A 15646-nucleotide genomic window follows, 5' to 3' on the forward strand; every position below is an offset into this window, starting at 1 on the left:
ATTTCTCACACACTGCATATGCATAGCCCAAATTACACCCCAAAACACATTCTGCTATTACTCCCGAGTACGGCGATACCACATGTGTGAGACTTTTACACAGCGTGGCCACATACAGAGGCCCAACATGCAGGGAGCACCATCAGGCGTTCTGGAGCACCCAGGCCAATTCAGACATTTCTCTCCTACGTGTAAAAATCATCATTTATTTGCTAGAAAATTACATAGAACTCCAAAACATTATATATGTTTTTTTTTTTAGCAAAGACCCTAGAGAATACAATGGTGGTTGTTGCAACTTTTTATCTCGCACGGTATTTGCGCAGCAATTTTTCACACACGTTTTTTTGGGGAAAAAAACTGTTTTGTGCTTAAAAAAAAAAAAAAAAAAAACTGTAAAGTTAGCCCAATGTTTTTGCATAATTTTTGCATAACGTCGCTACTTAAAAATCCCCATAGGTGACGCTTTACATTTGTTTACTGGTTACATGTTTTGAGTTACAGAAGAGGTATATGACTAGAATTATTGCTCTTGCTCTAACGTTAGCAGCAATACCTCACATGTGTGGTTTGAACAGTTTTCATATGTGGGTGGGACTTACGTTTGCGTTCGCTTCTGCATGCGAGCACATGGGAACAGGGCGCTTTAACATTTTTATTTTTTATTGTTCATTTTACTTGATTTATTTTAGTTTGACTTTTTTTTCCCCAAAATTTTTTGATCACTTTTATTCCTATTACAAGGAATGTAAACATCCCTTGTAATAGGAATAGGCATGACAGGTCCTCTTTACAGTGAGATATGGGGTCAATAAGACCCCGCATCTCACCTCTAGGCTGGGAAGCCTGAAATAGAAAAAAAAAAAAAAGATTCTGGCTTTGATCGTATTGGCGAGTCGGTAGAAGCACCGGAGGGTGGCGGGAGGGGGCTGTTCCACTGCTTGATCGCCTCCTGTAAGAACGATCAAGCAGTGGAACAGTCACTATGATCATTCTTATGGTGTAGGGAATCGCTGGCTGAAAAAGCTGATATCTGAATGATGCCTGTAGCTACACCCATCATTCAGATATCCCCACACAAAGTCAAGGACATCTTATGACGACTGGCTAGGTATTGCAGGATATCACCGAGTATGGCTGGGTATTGCAGAGTATGGCTGGGTATTGCATGGTATCACCGAGTATGGCTGGGTATTGCAGAGTATGGCTGGATATTACAGGGTATCTCAGCGTATGGCTGGGTATCTCCGAGTATGGCTGGGTATTGCAGGGTATCTCCGAATATGGCTGGGTATGGCAATTTATGGCAGAGTATTGGCGGGACATTGCAGAGTATTGGCGGGACATTGCAGAGTATTGGCGGGACATTGCAGAGTATTGGCGGGACATTGCAGAGTATTGGCGGGACATTGCAGAGTATTGGCGGGACATTGAGGGGTTAATTTTCGGTGAGCAGCACTGTGGGCACTGCAGATGCAGCCCACAGCGCTGCTGACACCGATCTCTACCCCCTCCGCTGTACCGATCGGTCATGTTATGATGCTGGTTTGTTTACAAGTGATCACTCTGTCATTTGACGGAGCTATCACGTGGTAAAGGGCCATGATGAGCGGCCGTTTACCGTGATCCGTGATGCGCCGATGCTCTCGAGTGTGAGCCCCAGGGGGCGAGTGAGAGCGGAATTCTGGGAGGATGTCATATGACAGCCTCTCAGAGTTAAACAACCGCGCTGTAGCCATCATTCAGTTACGGGGCGGTTGTTAAGCAGATAAAAGCTGGATTTCACTGTAGATGTCGAATATGTGCCAGTAGTGTGCCCATATCATTGATGTAACTGGGAACTTTTTTGACACCAAGGCTGGGTTCACATCCAAGCCGCATGCTTAGAAACGGAGCCAAAGACACACAGGATCTCTGTGCAATCCGCTCCTCAGCCGCCCTGGAGATGTGTGAACCGGCTTCATAGAGAGCCAGACACAATCTCCTGTCATGCGAACTGGATGTGGGGAAATCCGCATCCAATTCGCACTAGTGTGAACCCAGCCTCAAGGCTGTAAGTGCATATCTACCAACTCACCTAAATGCTCCAGGTTTGAGCCTATTCCAGCTACAATCAGAAGACCCTGAATGGGAACAACTGATTTATAGGCTTTACTAAGATGATGGAAAATTGGGGGGACCTGGAGTATCAACCTGCAAATATTCCGCTGTTTTTACACTATCAAATTAAAAAAAAATTTTTTTAAAGAGCTTTGTAGGATCCTGTTTCAAAACCTAATAGGTATGGAACTCATTAAGTTGTCTCAGCACTTGAGTAGAACAGCCCCACCCTTATCACCTTTTGTTTTAAATTTAGGGCTAAGGCCTGATTTACACCTATGCAGGGTGCAGTTTGCGGTTTTCAATACACATTTTTGATCAACTGAAGTCTATGGAACCAAAAACAAGTTGCTGGCCCTTTCCATAAAATGCACAGATGTGAACTACATCCATGGGAAACCATGTTAAATGGATTGTAGTGTGTTTCTGAAAAACTGAAGTGTGTTTCACTTTAATTTAAGTGAGCTAATAAAGGGTTTGACTTAAAGCAGAACTAAATATTACTCTTGGTGTTCAGGGGTTTTGCTACAATGTGCAAATATGGACAATGCTGTGACTTCCCATGTTTTCTATTCAACATGGACATCTTCTTCAGGTTTTGGTGATTTCATCCAGTTTGACTGGAAAACAATCTTTGAATGGAGGACGAATGAATGTTTGAAAAAGTTAGCTTCCTCCATTCATAAATAATTTTTTAATTGACGGAAGCTATATTGCATATGAATAGAGGCGACACATTGGATTGATAATAAGTCATGTCCCTTGTGCTGACTTGCAGGCTCCTCTACACCAGTGGTTCTCAACCCTGTCCTCAAGTACCCCAAAGGGCCGGTTCACACAGCGATGCGCGGCGAGGCGTCTCCGACTTGCCTCGCCGCGACCTGCACGGACCTCAGCGGCGACTTGCAGAGGACTTCTGCATAGAAGTCAATGCAAGTCGCCCCCGAAGTCGCCCCGAAGTAGTACAGGAACCTTTTTTCTGAGTCTGAGCGACTCGAGTCGCTCCTCTCAGAACGGTTCCATAGCACTGAATGGGGGCGACTTGCGGGAGCGAGGCGAGGCGAGCCGTGTCGCCTCGCGTCGCAGTGTGAACCGGCCCAAACAGGCCATGTTTTGGGAATTTCTCTTGGATAAAATAGCTGTCCAAAATACCAAGCCATTGACTCTTAAGGCCCATACACACGATCAGACTTTTTGACAACAAACATGCAAATTAGCTGTTTTGGAGCAACATCCGACCGTGTGTACGCTCCATCGGACAAACTTTTTTGGCTTTCATCTGACTTTTGTTGGCTGTGAGAACGGACAAACTTTCTGCCAACAAAAGTCCGATGGAGCAAAGTCTGATCGTGTGTACAGAAAACCATAGGGCTTTTGTACAAAGTACAAACAGGCATGCTCAGAACCAATGCAAAAGATCAGACAACAATACAGAAGTTGACCAAAGGTGGCGGTAAAGAGCAGAAAAACCACGTGATTTGGTGAAAGTTGGCTGAAAAAGTCCTGCCGTGTGTATGCAATACAAGTTCAGGGCCGACGCCTTTTGTACAAAAATCCAAGGGAATGTTTGCACACGACAGGACTTTGTACAAACATTCCCTTGGATTTTTGTACAAAGGGCGTCGGCCCTGAACTTGTATTGCATACACACGGCAGGACTTTTTCAGCCAACTTTCACCAAATCACGTGGTTTTTCTGCTCTTTACCGCCACCTTTGGTCAACTTCTGTATTGTTGTCTGATCTTTTGCATTGGTTCTGAGCATGCCTGTTTGTACTTTGTACAAAAGCCCTATGGTTTTCTGTACACACGATCAGACTTTGCTCCATCGGACTTTTGTTGCCAGAAAGTTTGTCCGTTCGCACAGCCAACAAAAGTCCGATGAAAGCCAAAAAAGTTTATCCGATGGAGCGTACACACGGTCGGATGTTGCTCCAAAACCGCTAATTTGCATGTTTGTTGTCAAAAAGTCTGATCGTGTGTATGGGCCTTAAGGATGAGATCAGGTGTGTTGGCAAACCATACATGTAGAGCCTGCCAGGAAGTCGGCACTGCACAGCGCTAATCACAAGCTATGAGGCATTTCTTGATCTCTGCAGCCACAGATCGGGTAAACGTCTCACTGCCTGTGATTAGCGCTGTGCAGTGCCGACTTCCTGGTGGGTTCTACACATGTGATTTGCGAGTAAACCTGAGCTCATGCTTAATCAAGACCAATGCAATGACTATTATCCACTATTTGTTGGGGCAAGCAGAGGATCAGATAAGTAAAATTGTTTTTCCTCTCCCCTACACTAAACGAGAACTTAACCCCTGCAATGCAGGCGCAGCCCCACTGCAAGGGAAGGCTTTTTGTTCTCCTGGAGTTCATCTTTAAGCTCCAAACTTTAAAGTGTATCTCTAGGCAAAACTTTTTTTTATTCTTTCTTAGTTATTTATATAGTTGTGAGGTGTTAGCACCTCCGTGAATTTTTTATTGCTGTCCATGTGCCCATTGGAGAGATTTCTCCCTTTCCTATCGACTATTATCACTGAAAAGGTAAGGGGAAACACAAAATGTTAGAGTTGTCACCAGAACAAGAGCTGAGGCGAATGCTTTCAACTGTCCTGAAGACAACTGGTTAAGCGAGAAATTCTCTTCAGTTTCAGAGTATAAAGCCTCGTACACACGATCTGATTGTTGGCCAACAAAGCATCAGACTTTTGTCCGAAGGGCGTGTGCCAAGAATAAGGATGAGCTCAGGCATGTTTGCATACTCCACATGCAGAGCCCGCCAGGAAGTCGGCGCAGCGCTAATCGCAGGCAGTGAGACATTTCCCGATCTCTGCAGCTGTGCATCGGGGCAAGGTCTCACTGCCTGTGATTAGTGCAGCGTTGCGCCGACTTCCTGGGTGGGCTCTGCACGTGGAGTATGCGAACACGCCTGAGCTCATCCTTAGCCAGGAACTTGTCTTGCATGCAAACGGTACACAATTGTCGACCAACAAACACTAACGTAGTGACGTACTATGTGGAATTTCAGCTCCTGAGCACTATCCTTTGGGCACCTTCTGCTAATGTTGTGTTTGTTAAGCATTGATTCCAAGCATGCACGTTTGTACTTTGGACTTTTGTGTGACGGATTTGTGTACACATGATACAAAACAGACCATTGTTCGCCAAAAATTTACTAGCCTGCCATCCAACATTTGTTGGCGGAAAGTTGGACAATTGTCTGAAGGAGTGTACTAACTGTTGGATTTTAGGCAAACAGTCTGTCATTGCACAATTCCCTGCCGAAAATCCGATCGTGTGTATGAGGTTTTAGGTTTATTTTACATTAGAAATGGGGGGGGGCAGTACCTCCTCCCAATCATAAGCTGCAAAGACAGCCGTGCCAAGGGTAAAATGCTTTGTATCCTAGAGCAGCAAAAATGTTCCCCGCTGGTGTGTTTGCGACCCTTTATACATGAATATGGTCACCATGCAAATGCCCCGCAACTGTGTGCAACGTATACAGTTCCAGTATGGTGCTGCAGGCTTTTAGAGGTTAAAACAGGCAGTGAAAAAGCAATCTAACAACTTCTCACCACCTGCCAAATGCCCTCTCCCTCCTGTTGGCCTTCAGCTGTTGCAAGGAGGAAAATACAGCCATCGGTTCCACTAAAGTAGACCCCTGATATTTCACCAAAGGCCCCCCAATGGGGCTACTAAAAAAAAAAAAAAAATAATAAAAAAAAAAACTACTGACACCATCCACTGCTGTTGTTCGTGTAGATCTCCACCTCTTAAAAGTGGCCTACCCCTGTTTTAATCCTTACCTATGTTCCAGTTTAAGCTGGTGCAAGGACTGCTGCTCCAGGTCTCCTGTTTCAGGTAAGCTCCTTTCTCTTGCAGGACCCTGCAGCTCCTCCCCCACCACCTTCCTTCAAGCTAATGATGGCCACGGTGATAACTCACTCCATCAATATGCAGCATATGGGGAAGTAGATCTTCAGCAATAGTTAGGATACAATCGTAATTTTATGACTGTAAGTTATTGATTGCATGTCTATTTTCACCATGTAATCTCATAGTCTGATAGAATGCTATATGATCATATTTATGAACAAATTATCTCAGTGCTGCTGATTGATGACAAATGGCTGATCGAATGGCTGAGTTTGATGCAATCTGTATTAGAAAAGTTTTATTAAAATGTTCAAGAAATATACAGCTACAGTAGGAGGATATTTAGTTTGTATTCATTAAAGAATGGGGGTAATTTGGTACAAAAAACACTGAATATAAACTGAGATACATCTGTAATCATAACTGTAACCTGCTCACTGGTTGCTGATATGGTGATTCTGGGGATAGGTAGGAGGTTGGGGGAGGGATAAACTTGATCTTATCTTTATGTTGATTTAGGTCAGGGGTCGCCAAACTTTTCAGTATGAGTTCCACATTGTATATTTTACAAATATGTGTTGGGCAAAAGAATAAAAATCCTTGTACGAATCCCCCCTTACATCAGTGCTCCCATCAAAGCCCCCCCCATATCAGGGCTACTGTAAGAGCCTCCCCCTTACATCAGGGCTCCCATCAAACCCCCGCCCACATCAGGGCTCCCATCAGAGCCCCCCTTACATCAGGGCTCCCATCAGTGCCCCCCTTACATCATGTCTCCCATCAGAGCCCCCTTACATCAGTGCTCCCATCAGAGCCCCTCCTCCCCTTACATCAGAGCTCCCATCAAAGCCCCTCCCCCTTACATCATGGCTCTCATCAGAGCCCCTCCCCTCCCTTACATCATGGGTCCCATCAGAGCCCCTCCCCTTCCTTACATCAGTGCTCCCATCAAAGTCCCCCATATCAGGGCTCCCGTCAGAACCCCCCCTTACATCAGGGCTCCCATCAGAGCCCCCCCTTTACATCATGGCTTCCATCAGATCCTCTCCCCTCCCTTACATCATGACTCCCATCAGAGCCCCTCCATCAGTGCTCCCATCAGAGCCCCCCCCTCATATCAGGGCTCCAGTTAGAGCCCCCCCTTATGTCAGGGCTCCCATCAGTACCCCCCTACATCATGGCTCCCATCAGAGCCCCTCCTCTCCCTTACATCAATGCTCTCATCAGAGCCCCCCCCCTTATATCAGGGCTCCCGTTAGAGCTCCCCCTTACATCAGGGCTACCATCAGACTCCCACTTACATCGGGGCTCCTGACAGAGCTCCCCCTTATGAGGGCCCCCATTACATCGTAGCTCCCCCTTACATCAGAGTTCCCATTAGCATCCCCCTTTACATCAGGAACCCACAGAGTACATCCTTACCTCCCCATCATAGTGTCCCTTATATAAAGAGACCCCATCAGAGCCTGTTTTACATCACAGTCCTTCTTACATCAGGGTCGCCCTTACATCAGAGTCCTCCCTTACAACCAAGTTCCCATCAAATTCCCTCCTTATTTCAAGGCCCCGTCTTGCATCAGGGTCTCCATCATAGTGGGCATTACATCAGGATTCCCCTCAGAGGCCCCTCTTACATAGTCCGGGTGTGGGTTTGTGGGGTTGAACCAAAGACCATATGCAACCTCTACTGACCTTAATCCTCAGTCTGTGCACATTGAGAAAACACCACTGACCCTATGGGCCAGATAAAATCTGGAAGGGGGCCGGATGTGGCCCTTAGTTTGGAGAACCCTGATTTAGGTGTTAAGGATCCTAAGATAAGAGGGTCTATATCAGAAGGGGGAGGGACAAGGGGTGAGGAAACTAGAAGGAGGTAAGAGATTAGGAGAGCGTAAAGAATGTAGTAAGGGGTAAGAAAAAAGAGGGTGACGGATGGGAGAGGGGGCTCGGCAGGGTGCAACCACTTCACAAATTAAATGAAAGTAAAGATCTATCATGGTTGAAATTGCAGTCATATTCCAGCCAAGGAGACCATGTTTTCAGGAATCTACTATCATTCCGTAGATGTAAGTTTACGTTCAGGTTGTCTTCAAGCTTTGATTGGTGTGTGGCTACAAAAATAACCACTTCAGCTGCAGAAGGTTTACCCCCTTTATGACCAGGCCATTTTTGTGATAATGCACTGTTTTACTTTAAGTGACCATTGGTGTGCGACACTGTACCCAAATAAAATTGATGTCATTTTTTCCCTATGAATAGAACTTTCTTTTGGTGGTATTTGATTACCTCTGCAGTTTTTATTTTTTGCACTATATACAAGAAAAAGACCAACAATTCTGAAAAAAAAAACATTTTTTACTTTCTGCTATAAAGCCTACCCAATAAAAAAAATTAAAAAAAAGAATTTCTTCATATATTTAGGCCAATATGTATTCTATTACATATTTTTGGTAAAAAAAAAATCCCAATACATGTATATTGATTGTTTTTGCGCAAAAGTCATAGCATCTACAAGTGGTTCTCAACTCCTGTCCTCAGGACCCACTAACAGGCCAGATTTTAAAGTGGAGTTCTGGCCACAGAATTTTTTATTTTTTTTCCCAGGCATCCCTTTACACTGCAGTAATATCACATATAAACTATATGTATATTTGCTAGCAGATAGAAATCATATTTTTACTTTAATCTTACGATTTAGATGATCCCTCTTCTGGCCGTTGCCATGATGAGTGTAGGCATATTAAGCCCAATCGCAACCTCTTCCTGGATAACTGATCGAGAGGTGCATGTTGGGTAACCAGCTAGCACCTCTCGATATCGTACATGCTCAATACTCCGTCAGCCGTAGCGCCGATTGTTTAGCTTCCCATAACAACGGGCAACAATGGAGGAAATAACGCAAAAAATTTTCACACAGTCCTACCCCCTGACTCCTGGGAAATGATAACTCACATTTCCCAGGAGCACAGGCAAGGGAGGAAGTGATGCAGAGCTCAACTGAGCCGGAAGTGGCAGATTAGGAGCCACCACCTACCAAGAGGGCACTTCTGGTAAGTTTAAAGAAAAAAATTCACTGCAGATGTTTATTATTATTAATAAAGGACTGGGAAAATGTGAAAATAGATTTCCCCATCCACTTTGCCTTGGGGAGATGCAGACTAGAATACTGCAATCACTGAGCAGAAATTGATATCACCTGTGATGTGTTTTAGGCTGGCCATACATTATACAATTTTCTTCTATAGATTTCCTTTAGATTTACCAAAACCATCTAATATGAGGTCAAATCTAAACACTTGCAGTTTGTGTGCAATCAGGCAGGCCTTTGTACTACATAGTTGAAGGTAAATCTAAAGGAAATTGAATAAGAAAATTGTATGGTGTATGGCCAGCTTTATCTTGCTTTATCTTGCAAACCTACATGATGAAATAGGGAAAATATCAACCCTGAAAGTTTAGATGGTATGTATTTTACCGACTCAACTTAGTAGGTTGGGGTTTCCAAAGCCAAACAGAATATGCAAAGAAAAGAAAGCAAAACAAGTATAATACAGTGTATATGTATATATGTGTGTGTATGTATGTGTATATATATATATATATATATATATATATATATATATATATATACATACACACACGCCATAGTTTGTAGAGCACTAACAAGCCAAGTTTGCAGGATGCAAAGAAAACAAAGCAAACCAAGCAGGTTTGTAAAGGGGCTTCAATATGGAACTCGCAGCTGCATAGATACTAGGTTTATTAATAGAAAAAAAGACAATTCCAATAATGTATGGCTATAAGCCACAATAACAGTAAAACCTTCACCCATATTAAAAAAAAATCATGACAACGTTGTCATAATAAAAGTGAAAAATATAGCAGCTCACTTGCAAGCACACTTGTGGGGGAGGGGTGGGTATTAGACTCGGTGTTGAAAGTCTAAAATCAGCCTCCAGTGACAACAGGTATGGATATACTCCAAAAGCAGGAATGGCCTGCGTAGAGAGGAAGTAGTGGTGTCACAGTAGGAAAAAACTGAAATATCAATCCTGAAAATCAGTGAGATAATACAGTCAGGTGTGAAGAGGATAATCCGGTATATAGTTCAAAGTTACTGACATATACGTATGTATGGATGAGCTTCAAAATATGATAGGCATCTAGACTTGGCTATAAGGGAGCATGTAATATAGATCTTTGGTCCCTGGTGCAGGAAGCTGCCACAGCCAGATGGCATATACAATGCATGGAGAAAAGTTTAAGTGATGGGACTGCAGTGTCCCCGACACAATCTCACCCACCGGGCTGCTTGCTTCTTTAGTTCGGTACTGATTGACTCCTCAGGTGTCCAAAAAAAATTGAGGCATCTCTCCTTACTAAACAAGAATTTGACTATATTAGTGGGGTTGACTTTAATGTTACCACTATATATATTATCCCCAAAGTGCCTAAAAGTATCATTAATCTACCTGGATGTCCCATAAGTTTGGTCATTAGGGGTCCCCTGGAACAAGTTGGGAAATATCTTGATGCCCTGATCAAGGAAATGGTGACGGAGTTGCCTTCCTATGACACACGAGATGTCCTTGCAAGATTAGATGGAGTGGAGGTGATGGAGGGAGCAATTCTTGTCAGCACTGATGTTGAGTCCCTCTACACCTCCACCCCCATCAACAGGGGTTAGCGGCGTTGGATATTTTCTTGAATTTAAGTACCCCCTTATGGTATCACAGAATGAATTCACTCTGGAGCTGTTGAAATTTGCCCTCACACATAACTGTTTGCAGTTTTTGGGGGCAAATTACCAGCAAACAAGAGCAACTTCAATGGGAGCACCTGCATACGCGTGCCTCCATCTTGGATGGTGGGAACAGTCCATTGTCTATCATTTGTCGATGTACCTTGGCCACACCTTCTTGTGGTACATCAATGATATTTTGATGATTTGGAACGGTGGGGTACAGGGGCTGCAGGAATTTCTGTCTGAACTCAATACTAATGATAAAATATCAGGCTCACCTATACCTATGATCCCAACTCTTTGCCTTTATTCAATCTTTTGATTACCATCGTAGCTGGTAGATTGGAGATAAAATGTATAGAAAGATCACTGCAGCCAATACCCTTCTTCAAGCCTCCAGTCACCAAACAGCATCGCTCATTAAAGGGATCCCAATAGGGCAGTTCCTTCAAATTTGAAGGAACTGTTCAAGCGAAACTACATATCAATCTGAGTCAAATGAATTATTTAGGCAACGAGGCTACTCCCACAAAAACATTAAATATGCACGCAGGGGAGCCTCTTCAACTGAATGTAGGGACCTCCTTGTCCCCAAACAGAGACAAGAATCTCATTCCCAAATCAAAATATCCCAACCTTCTCCTTTACATATAATCACTCGCTATGGGGTTCAATGGGAGGAGGCTTGGTCAATTCTGACAAGGTCTCCTGGCCTCTCTAATATCGTGGGCCCAAAACCCCTACTAGTATCCAGGAGAGCCAGGAACCCCAAAGATAATCTGGTACATTCTGAGTTTACATGCACTCCATCCAAGAGTTGGCTGACGGAAATACCTCGGCCTAAGGGTATGTTTCCATGTGGTCATTGCCACATTTGCCGCCATGTTGAGCATACAGATAAATTTACCGATGTGGCGGTGAAAGAACGGTTCATTAACTGTGGGACAGAAAATGTTTTATACATCCTGGAATACCCCTGTCAAAAGCTCTATGTGGGCAAAACAAAGTGACCGCTACTTACACGTAAAGGGAAACACCTTTGTAGCAGTAGAAACATTAAAGTAAGGCTAAAGATAATCCAAAATGGGGCCCCATAGCACAGCACTTTGAGAGGTTTCATATATCCTCTATCATGGGATTAAAAGTAAAAGGCTTTTTTGGCCTATCTTTACCTAATCGCAAAGGTGATTACGACACTATCCTTCTGCGAAAAGAAAAGGAATGGATATTTTGTTTACAACTATGATCCCGAAGGGGTTAAATACTGAACTTAGCTTACAACCTTTTCTTGAACCACAACTATGATATTCTCTTCTTGCTTAGGAGATGTACATTATCTTCATTTCTCCAATATTATCATAGGCGTGCTGGTACTTGATCAATCTGCATTTTAATACCCACTATGAGATATATACTTTATCCTAAATGGGAAAAAAGGGTACTTATGCGCACAACCCCAACTACCCTACCTAAATAGTCACTAATAATCAATAACAATAAATAAGGGAAGCTGCCAACATAAAAAGTGATCTCTGCACCATTGAAATAAATGTTCACGTGACTTTTTGAAAAAGTCACGTGAACGTAACACAAAGTATCAGTGAGGAGCCAGGTGTTATTGTTGTCACTTCCGGTCGCGGCTAAGACTGGAAGTATTGTTTGTTTACTCGCGGCTGATACTCTGCTTTTACGCAAGTGTGGATTTATTTGATTAAAGTTTATTTTTATATTGCTACACATTGGAGCCCCCCTCTTCTTCTTCCCATATGAGCTTTTATTATCGATGGTATACAGCATTATATGACGGGCTGGAGTTGCGAGGAGTGAAGGAGGAGCGTTTTACAGCCATTGTATACACCGCGTCATATGGCCTTTAGTGGCCGTTCTTAGAGGTGAGAGGCTGGGGGAAACGAGGGGTGCACTTGTGAGCACTTTTGGAGTGTGGATCATCGGTGGAGTATCACAGTTTGAAGTTTTTCACTGCATGAATAAATTTGAATTCCTGGAAGTATTTTATATCACTTTTTGGGACTTTGCATTAAGAACTGGATTTCTTTATTACAGGGATCTGCAATTAGTGGACCTCCAGCTGTTGCAAAACTACAAGTCCCATCATGCCTCTGCCTCTGGGAGTCATGCTTGTGGCTGTCAGAGTCTTGCTATGCCTGATGGGAGTTGTAGTTCTGCAACAGCTAGAGGTCCGCTAATTGCATATCACTGCTTTATTATATCACTTTATTATTGTGATACATATTTGAAGATTTGTTGCACTTTACTGGTTTTTTGCACAGTATTTATTTGCACTTTTATTGCATATTTGAAGAATTTTTGCACTTTATATGTTTTTTGCACAGTATCCATTTGCTCATTTATTTTATTTTTGCACATTGTTGTCAGCTTTTTGTAAGATTGAAACGCCTAAACAGAAAGGCAGTGGCCCTTTAAGGGCGTCATTTTGAAAATGGAGGAACATTCCCTTTAAAAGCCCACTGACTAGTCCATTGCATCGTTCTGAGGAAGTTCACACAGCTGAGTAAAATGCATAAACGCCATGGTGTTTAGCAGCCCAGTCTTGGAGCCACACATGTAGTGTATATTTACTCCACTAATCACCACACAAAGCAGGGCCACTACTGAGAATCAGTCTGCATCTACAGCCAGACAAAGGATGACTGCTTCCACTACGTAGGGTTGCCACCTCATCCCTTTAAACCCAAACACATATGAATTACACAGGTTCTGTGGCTATTTTAATGCAGATAAGGCACCAAGTGAGTTGAATTACCACCTTAATTCACCTAAAGAGAACCTGCATAATTAATATGTGTTCAGTTTTAAAGGGATGAGGTGGCAACACCTCCTGAACCATACTGGGGACTGGCTTTTTTTTTTTTTTTTCTCTGGATATCTGAGGAGTCAATCAGTCCTGGACTAAGGATGCAGGTAGCATGGCGGGTGAGATTGTGTCAGGGACACAACAGTCCCATCATTTAAACATGTGTCCATGCATTGTATATGCTAAATCCTATGCCATCTGGCTGTGGGGGGGCTTCCTGCACCAGGGACCAAAGATATATATTATATGCTCTTGTATAGCCAAATCTAGATGCCTATCTTATTTTGAAGCTCATCCATACATATGTCAGTAACTATGAACTATATGCTGGATTATCCTCTTCACAGCTGACTGTATTATCTCACTGATTTTCAGGATTGACATTTCCCTTTTTCCTACTGTGACACCACTACTTCCTCTCTACTCAGGAGATTCCTGCTTTTGGAGTATATCCATAGCTGTTGTCACTGGAGACCGATTTCAGACTTTCAACACCGAGTCTAATACCCACCCCTCCCCCGCAAGTGTGCTAAGTGTCTGTGTGTGCGCGCAAGTGAGCCAGGGCTGCTATGTTTTTCACTTTTATTGTGACAACGTTGTGATGATTTTTTAATATTGGTGAAGGTTTTACTGTTATTGTGGCTAATAGCCATATGTTATTGGAATTGTGTCTCTTTTAACTTTACAACCCCTTTAACAGAAATGTGTTTTCACCTTAATGGATTGTATGCATTAAGGTGAAAAAACATCCGACGATTAGCAGCCTCCCTGTTTACTTACCTGAGTCCTCGAAAGTCCTGCGTCGTGAATGCGCTGGCTTCTCGGCTCATTCATTGGATGATTGATAGCAGCGCAGCCATTGGCTCCCGCTGCTGTCAATCAAATCAATGATGAGGCGGGCTGATTAATACAGTTGGCGGCTATAGCCACGACTGTATCACGGGAGCGTGCCCGCAAACTAACCACCTTGGGAGAGCGCTTCCCAGAACGGGGGGTTAGCTGATGTGGGGAGGAACCAAAACAGCCGCCGAGGGACCCCAGAAGACAAGGATCAGGGCCACTCTGTGCAAAGTGGAGGCAAGTATGGCATTTATTTTTAATTATATATATATATATATATTAAAAAAAAGTGTGTGTGTGTGTGTGTGTATATATATATGTGTGTATGTGTATGTGTGTGTATAGGCTGTGGAAATGAAAGATTAATTCCTCGACTAATTTTTTTGATCGATCAAGAGTTTCATCTGAGATCTGGTAACATCACGGACATCAATGTCATTGGACGGGGGGGGTGGGGGGGAGTTCGGTGACGTCAAAGTTCTGATTGAACGTAACTGCTGCCCTATGGAACTAACGCGATTGTCAGCTTTACATGCTGTGTTTTTATCATCTTTATGTGAGTAGTTTGTGTTTGAGCACAAAAATTAAATCTTATACTTAAGCAGTGAGCACTTCGATCTTTTCTTTCTACCCATGACCTGGCGTCCTTGCTGAGATCTAAGGAGACATAAGAGAAGTTTATGGTCCGTGTTAACCCTTTTGATACCTGCTTGCATGACCACCTGTTTGCACAGGGGTCCATGCCATAAGGTGAGAGTGATTAGTTAGATCGGAGGTGGAGGGATTGTCACGCTACTGTGGGAAAAAAAAAAAAAATGACTTACGTACTCAGTGCTACAGTTTCAATTTAAAACTTATTTCTGTGAACTTTGAAGTTAAGTCATGGATTGTGGAAACGAACTAGTGTCGGGTGATTGTATATAGTGTATACCACATTTACCACTGACTAATGCAGAGTTGCATTGCAAGGAGATCGGCTAACAGTAGTTGGATCTGTATGTGCGTTATAATCTAAATTAGTCGATTAAAAAACAAAAACAAAAAAAAGATTAATCGAACATGAACATTTTAATCAGTAACCGCCCTAAAATTATATATATATATATATATATATATATATATAATTTCTCTAGTAATATGAGTGACTTATAGTGGCACACAAATCAGACATGTAAATGACACTTTTTGTGGACCGGAGACACCACTACAGTGATCAGTGCTAAAGAAAAGCACTGTCACTGTACTAGTGACACTAG

The sequence above is a fragment of the Lithobates pipiens genome, unplaced genomic scaffold, assembly GCF_037356315.1.
Source record: "Lithobates pipiens isolate NorthernLeopardFrog02 unplaced genomic scaffold, aLitPip1_a1.2 Scaffold_13, whole genome shotgun sequence".
Classification (NCBI taxonomy): domain Eukaryota; kingdom Metazoa; phylum Chordata; class Amphibia; order Anura; family Ranidae; genus Lithobates; species Lithobates pipiens.